An 8,386-nucleotide genomic window follows, 5' to 3' on the forward strand; every position below is an offset into this window, starting at 1 on the left:
CATTTAGTGGATATTTTCACAAAAAAGTGAAATTTTAAAAAATCCAAAATATTGGCTGAAAATGACTAAATATCAAGGACTCATTGGGCGAATAGCTCTGGAACTGAATCGGAAGGCGCACTGACATTTCCCCTATCTGAAAGTCTGATAAACGCTGGAAAAATGACTAAGTCCCCCCCAAAAAATTTTTCAACTTTTTTCAATTTTATCCCCGTGGGATATATATTCTACCCACACACATTTGGAACTCTCCTGGGGTACCCTCACACATATTATTCCATTATTTAGTGGATATGTTCACAAAAAGGTGAAATTTTCAAAAATCCCTAAAATTGGCTGAAAACAACTAAATATCAATGACTCATTGGGCGAATCGCTCTGGAACTGAAATCGGAACGCTCACTGACATTTCCCCTATCTGAAAGTCTGATAAACGCCGGAAAAATTACTAAGTCCAAAAAAAAATTTTTTTCAACTTTTTTCAATTTTACCCCCGTGGGATATATATTCTACGCACACACATTTGGAACTCTCCTGGGGTACCCTCACACATATTATTCCCTCATTTAGTGGATATTTTCACAAAAAGGTGAAATTTTCAAAAATCCAGAAAATTGGCTGAAAACGACTAAATATCAAGGACTCATTGGGCGAATCGCTCTGGAACTGAAATCGGAATGCTCACTGACATTTCCCCTATCTGAAAGTCTGATAAACGCTGGAAAAATGACTAAGTCCCCCAAAAAATTTTTTTCAACTTTTTTCAATTTTATCCCCGTGGAATATATATTCTACCCACACACATTTGGAACTCTCCTGGGGTATCCTCACACATATTATTCCCTCATTTAGTGGATATTTTCTCAAAAAAAGTGAAATTATCAAAAATTCTGATAATTGGCTGAAAATGACTAAATATCAAGGACTCATTGGGCGAATCGCTCTGGACCTGAAATCGGAATGCTCACTGACATTTCCCCTATCTGAAAGTCTGATAAACGCTGGAAAAATGACTAAGTCCCCAAAAAAAATTTTTTCAACTTTTTTCAATTTTATCCCCGTGGGATATATATTCTACCCACACACTATTGGAACTCTCCTGGGGTATCCTCACACATATTATTTCTAGTGTTGAGCCACCCCCGTAGTGTTCTGGTTCGGTTCGGTTCGTCGAACACCGGGATGTTCGAGGAACTGTTCGTCGAACTGTTCGTCGAACACCTTAGAACACCGTCGAACACCGTTAAAACCAATGGCAGGCAAACAAAAACACATAGAAACACATAGAAAACACCTTCAAAGGTGTCCAAACGCTGACAAACTGCTCAGAAGACGCTTTCTTTAAAAAAGCCGGCCGGCAATTCAGCAGCGGCATACACCGGTACCCGACAATTTAGACAAGAAGGAATAAAGCCTCACACATAGATTAGATAGATAGAAACATGTCAGTCACATATATATGAAGTACAGTGACAGTGTTGCTTACTGTACTTGTCATTTAGTGTAAAGGATTTATTAAAAAATATAATAGTGTTTTCATGCACTGTCTCTTTAAAAAAGCCGGCCGGCAATTCAGCAACTGTACCCGACAATTTATAACAGACAGAATAGAGCTTCACACATAGATTAGATAGATAGAAACATGTCAGTCACATATATATGAAGTACAGTGACAATGTTGCTTACTGTACTTGTCATTTAGTGTAAAGGATTTATTAAAAAATATAATAGTGTTTTCATGCACTGTCTCTTTAAAAAAGCCGGCCGGCAATTCAGCATCTGTACCCGACAATTTATAACAGACAGAATAGAGCTTCACACATAGATTAGATAGATAGAAACATGTCAGTCACATATATATGAAGTACAGTGATAGTGTTGGTTACTGTACTTGTCATTTAGTATTAAAATAAAGGATTTATTATTAAAAAAAATTGGCGTGGGGTTCCCCTTAATTTTAGTCTCTAGCGGAGGTTAAGCAGACAGCTGGGGCAGATGTTTGAAGCCTGGGAAGGGGGTAATACCCACGGAGCTTCCCAGGCTACTAATATGAGCCCCCAGCTGAATACATAGCCTTTACTAGCTATTAAAATGGGGGACCCCTCCAAAAAAAATTACGTGGGGTCCCCCCTAATTTAATAGCTAGCAAAGGCTAGGCAGACAGCTGGGGGCTGATATTAATAGCCCAGGAAGGGTGCCATGAATATTGGCCCCCTCCCAGGCTAGAAACACCAGCCATCAGCCGCCCCAGAAATGGCGCATTCATAGGATGTGCCAATTCTGGCACTTAGCCTCGCTCTTCCACGCTGCCCTGTAGCGGTGGCAGGGGGTAATAGGGCTGGGGTTGATGTCAGCTTATAATGCCAGCTGACATCAAGCCCAGGTTAGTAATGGAGAGGCATCTATAAGACACCCCCATTACTAACCCCATAGTCAAAGTTAAAAGAAAACACAAACACCCAGAATAAAGTCCTTTAATTGAAATAAAGACACAATTCTTTATTGTTCTAAATTAAACCATACTTACCGTCACGCCCATTCCAGCTGAAGCCAACGATCTCCTGCAGTAAAAGAAAAATAATAAAGCAACCTCATCCTTACCTTTCCATGGTTCCCACGACAGCTTCAGCTCTGCTACATCGAGATGACAGGCTGGACCGCAGCAGAAAGCTGTCATCCAGCCTGTCATCCCGCAGACACTGAGAAGAGCAGGCTTGCTTGCGCTCTGCAGTGTCTGGCTGTGACGGCATAAAGATGAGACGAGTTCATGTCCAATGAACCCGGCGCACCTCATGCACGTCACTGACAGCGTGGGAAAATTCTCATGCTGAAGCGCTGAGTGCAGGAGAATTCTCCCACGCTGTCAGTGACGTGCATAAGGTGAGCTCATGTCCAATGAACTCAGCTCACCTCCTGCACGTCACTGACAGCGTGGGAGAATTCTCCTGCACTCAGCGCTTCAGCGTGAGAATTCTCCCACGCTGAAGTGCTGAGTGCAGGAGAATTTTCCCACGCTGTCAGTGATGTGCATAAGGTGAGCTCATGTCCAATGAACTCAGCTCACCTCCTGCACGTCACTGACAGCGTGGGAGAATTCTCCTGCACTCAGCGCTTCAGTGTGAGAATTCTCCTACGCTGAAGCGCTGAGTGCAGGAGAATTTTCCCACGCTGTCAGTGACGTGCATGAGGTGAGCCGAGTTCATTGGACATTAACTCGGCTCATCTGGATGCCCTCACAGATAGACACTGTGGAGCGCAAGCAAGCCTGCGCTTCTCAGTGTCTGCGGGATGACAGGCTGGATGGCAGCGTTCTGCTGCGGTCCAGCCTGTCATCTCGATGTAGCAGAGCTGAAGCTGTCATGGGAACCATGGAAAGGTAAGGATGATGTTGCTTTATTATTTTTCTTTTATTTCAGGAGATCGTTGGCTTCAGCTGGAATGGGCGTGACGGTAAGTATGGTTTAATTTAGAACAATAAAGAATTGTGTGTTTATTTCAATTAAAGGACTTTTTTCTGGGTGTTGTGTTTTTTTTAAATACTTTACTAGAAATTCATGGTGGTCATGTCTAATATTGGCGTGACCCCATGAATTTTGGGCTTAGGGCCAGCTGATAATGCCAAGCTGGCCCTAACCCCTTTATTACCCAGTGAGCCACCGCATCAGGGCCCTGGATGAGTTGGGTACAGCGCCAGAAGATGGCGCTTCTATGAACGCGCCATTTTCCGGGGTGGCTGCGGACTGCAATTTGCAGCGGGGGTGGCCCAGAAAGCTTGGGCCTCCCTGCGCTGCGGATTCCAGCCCCCAGCTGCATAGTTGTACCTGGCTGGACACAAAAACAGGGCGAAGCCCCACGTCAATTTTCTTTAAATTATTTCATGAAATAATTAAGAAAAAAAGGGCTTCCCTATATTGTTGTGTCCGGCCAGGTACAAATAGGCAGCTGGTGGTTGGGGGCAGCCCGTTCCTGCCTGCTGCACCTGACTGGACACAAATATAGTGCAAAGCCCCACGTCAATTTTTTTTAAATTATTTCATGAATTTCCTGAAATAATTTAAAAAAATTGAAGTGGGGCTTCGCACTATATTTGTGTCCAGCCAGGTACAGCAGGCAGGAACGGGCTGCCCCCAACCACCAGCTGCCTATTTGTACCTGGCCGGACACAACAATATAGGGAAGGCCTTTTTTTCTTAATTATTTCATGAATTTCCTGAAATAATTAAAAAAAAAATACGTGGGGCTTCGCCCTATTTTTGTGTCCAGCCAGGTACAACTAGGCAGCTGGGGGCTGGAATCTGCAGCGCAGGGAGGCCCAAGCTTTCTGGGCCCCCCCCCGTTGCAAATTGCAGTCCGCAGCCACCCCGGAAAATGGCGCGTTCATAGAAGCGCCATCTTCTGGCGCTGTACCCAACTCATCCAGGGCCCTGGTGCGGTGGCTCACTGGGTAATAAAGGGGTTAGGGCCAGCTTGGTATTATCAGCTGGCCCCAAGCCCAAAATTCATGGGGTCACGCCAGTATTAGACATGACCGCCATGAATTTCTAGTAAAGTATTTAAAAAAAACACAACACCCAGAAAAAAGTCCTTTAATTGAAATAAACACACAATTCTTTATTGTTCTAAATTAAACTATACTTACCATCACGCCCATTCCAGCTGAAGCCAACGATCTCCTGCAATAAAAGAAAAATAATAAACCAACCTCATCCTTACCTTTCCATGGTTCCCACGACAGCTTCAGCTCTGCTACATCGAGATGACAGGCTGGACCGCAGCAGAACGCTGCCATCCAGCCTGTCATGCCGCAGACACTGAGAAGAGCAGGCATGCTTGCGCTCCTCAGTGTCTCGCTGTGACGGCATAAAGATGAGCCGAGGTCATGTCCAATGAACTCGGCTCACCTCATGCACGTCACTGACAGCGTGGGAAAATTCTCACGCTGAAGTGCTGAGTGCAGGAGAATTCTCCCACGCTGTCAGTGACGTGCATGAGGTGAGCTCATGTCCAATGAACTCAGCTCACCTCATGCACCTCACTGACAGCGTGGGAAAATTCTCCTGCACTCAGCGCTTCAGCGTGAGAATTCTCCCACGCTGTCAGTGACGTGCATGAGGTGAGCCGAGTTCATTGGACATGACCTCGGCTCATCTTTATGCCGTCACAGAGAGACAATGTGGAGCGCAAGCAAGCCTGCTCTTCTCAGTGTCTGCGGGATGACAGGCTGGATGGCAGCGTTCTGCTGCGGTCCAGCCTGTCATCTCGATGTAGCAGAGCTGAAGCTGTCGTGGGAACCATGGAAAGGTAAGGATGAGGTTGCTTTATTATTTTATTTTTATTACAGGAGATCGTTGGCTTCAGAAGGAATGGGCGTGATGGTAAGTATGGTTTAAGTTAGAACAATAAAGGATTGTGTCTTTATTTCAATTAAAGGACTTTATTCTGGGTGTTTGTGTTTTTTTTAACTTTGACTATGGGGTTAGTAATGGGGGTGTCTTATAGACGCCTCTCCATTACTAACCTGGGCTTGATGTCAGCTGGCATTATAAGCTGACATCAACCCCAGCCCTATTACCCCCTGCCACCGCACCAGGGCAGCGTGAAAGAGCGAGGCTAAGTGCCAGAATTGGCGCATCCTATGAATGCGCCATTTCTGGGGCGGCTGACGGCTGGTGTTTCTAGCCTGGGAGGGGGCCAATATTCATGGCTCCCTTCCTGGGCTATTAATATCAGCCCCCAGCTGTCTGCCTAGCCTTTGCTAGCTATTAAATTAGGGGGGACCCCACGTCATTTTTTTGGGGGGGGTCCCCCATTTTAATAGCTAGTAAAGGCTATGTATTCAGCTGGGGGCTGATATTAGTAGCCTGGGAAGCTCCGTGGGTATTACCCCCTTCCCAGGCTTCAAACATCTGCCCCAGCTGTCTGCTTAACCTCCGCTAGAGCCTAAAATTAAGGGGAACCCCACGCCAATTTTTTTAATAATAAATCCTTTATTTTAATACTAAATGACAAGTACAGTAACCAACACTATCACTGTACTTCATATATATGTGACTGACATGTTTCTATCTATCTAATCTATGTGTGAAGCTCTATTCTGTCTGTTATAAATTGTCGGGTACCGCTGCTGAATTGCCGGCCGGCTTTCTTAAAGAGACGGTGCATGAAAACACTAATATTTTTTTTGATAAATCCTTTACACTAAATGACAAGTACAGTAAGCAACACTGTCACTGTACTTCATATATATGTGACTGACATGTTTCTATCTATCTAATCTATGTGTGATTCTCTATTCCTTCTATTCTAAATTGTCGGGTACAGATGCTGAATTGCCGGCCGGCTTTTTTAAAGAGACGGTGCATGAAAAAACTAATATTTTTTTTGATAAATCCTTTACACTAAATGACAAGTACAGTAATCAACACTGTCACTGTACTTCATATATATGTGGCTGACATGTTTCTATCTATCTAATCTATGTGTGATTTTCTATTCCTTCTATTATAAATTGTCGGGTAACGCTGCTGAATTGCCGGCCGGCTTTTTTAAAGAGACGGTGCATGAAAACACTATTATTTTTTTTGATAAATCCTTTACGCTAAATGACAAGTACAGTAAGCAGCACTTTCACTGTACTTCGTATATATGTGGCTGACATATTTATATCTATCTATTCTATGTGTGAAGCTCTATTCTTTCGGTTCTAAATTGTCGGGTACCGGTGTATGCCGCTGCTGAATTGCCGGCTTTTCATGTTTCACTGTTGGCACTGTTCCCATCGATTTGGGCAATCACTGTAATGCCACAACCACCATGGCTGTGGCATTACAGTGAGTGGCAGACAATCCCTGCATGATTGGTGCTCTAAATAGCGCCAGACATGCAGGACACGCTTTTGGTGCACGAACAGTTATCGAACATAACCTCGAACAGCCGAATTTTTTGCAAATCGTTCGGGTTCGTCGAACAACTCGAACACCGCCCAAAACAGCTCGAATTTGAGATTGGCGAACAGTTCTAGTCGAACAACGCTCATCTCTAATTATTCCCTCATTTAGTGGATATTTTCTCAAAAAAAGTGAAATTATCAAAAATTCTGAAAATTGGCTGAAAATGACTAAATATCAAGGACTCATTGGGTGAATCGCTCTGGAACTGAAATCGGAACTCTTACTGACATTTCCCCTATCTGGAAGTCTGATAAACGACGGAAAAATGACTAAGTCCAAAAAAAAATTTTTTTTAACTTTTTTCAATTTTATCCCCGTGGGATATATATACTACCCACACACATTTGGAACTCTCCTGGGGTACCCTCACACATATTATTCCATTATTTAGTGGATATGTTCACAAAAAGGTGAAATTTTCAAAAATCCAGAAAATTGGCTGAAAACGACTAAATATCAATGACTCATTGGGCGAATCGCTCTGGAAATGAAATCGGAACGCTCACTGACATTTCCCCTATCTGAAAGTCTGATAAACGCCGGAAAAATTACTAAGTCCAAAAAAAAATTTTTTGCAACTTTTTTCAATTTTACCCCGTGGGATATATATTCTACCCACACAAATTTGGAACTTTCCTGGGGTACCCTCACACATATTATTCCCTCATTTAGTGGATATTTTCACAAAAAAGTGAAATTATTAAAAATCCAGAAAATTGGCTGAAAATGACTAAATATCAAGGACTCATTGGGCGAATCTCTCTGGAACTGAAATCGGAACTCTCACTGACATTTCCCCTATCTGAAAGTCTGATAAACGACGGAAAAATGACTAAGTAAAAAAAAAAAATGTTTTCAACTTTTTTCAATTTTATCCCCGTGGGATATATATATACTACCCACACACATTTGGAACTCTCCTGGGGTACCCTCACACATATTATTCCCTCATTTAGTGGATATTTTCACAAAAAAGTGAAATTTTCAAAAATCCAAAATATTGGCTGAAAACGACTAAATATCAAGGACTCATTGGGCGAATCGCTCTGGAACTGAAATCGGAATGCTCACTGACATTTACCCTATCTGAAAGTCTGATAAACGCTGGAAAAATGACTAAGTCCCCAAAAAAAATTTTTTCAACTTTTTTCAATTTTATCCCCGTGGGATATATATTCTACCCACACACATTTGGAACTCTCCTGGGGTACCCTCACACATATTATTCCCTCATTTAGTGGATAGTTTCACAAAAAGGTGAAATTTTCAAAAATCCAGAAAATTGGCTGAAAATGACTAAATATCAAGGACTCATTGGGCAAATCGCTCTGGAACTGAAATCGGAATGCTCACTGACATTTCCCCTATCTGAAAGTCTGATAAACGCTGGAAAAATGACTAAGTCCACAAAAAAAATTTTTTCAACTTTTTTCAAT

This window comes from Phyllobates terribilis, unplaced genomic scaffold (assembly GCF_046119375.1).
Source record: "Phyllobates terribilis strain yellow unplaced genomic scaffold, ASM4611937v1 Scaffold_31__1_contigs__length_13893835, whole genome shotgun sequence".
Taxonomy (NCBI): Eukaryota; Metazoa; Chordata; class Amphibia; order Anura; family Dendrobatidae; genus Phyllobates; species Phyllobates terribilis.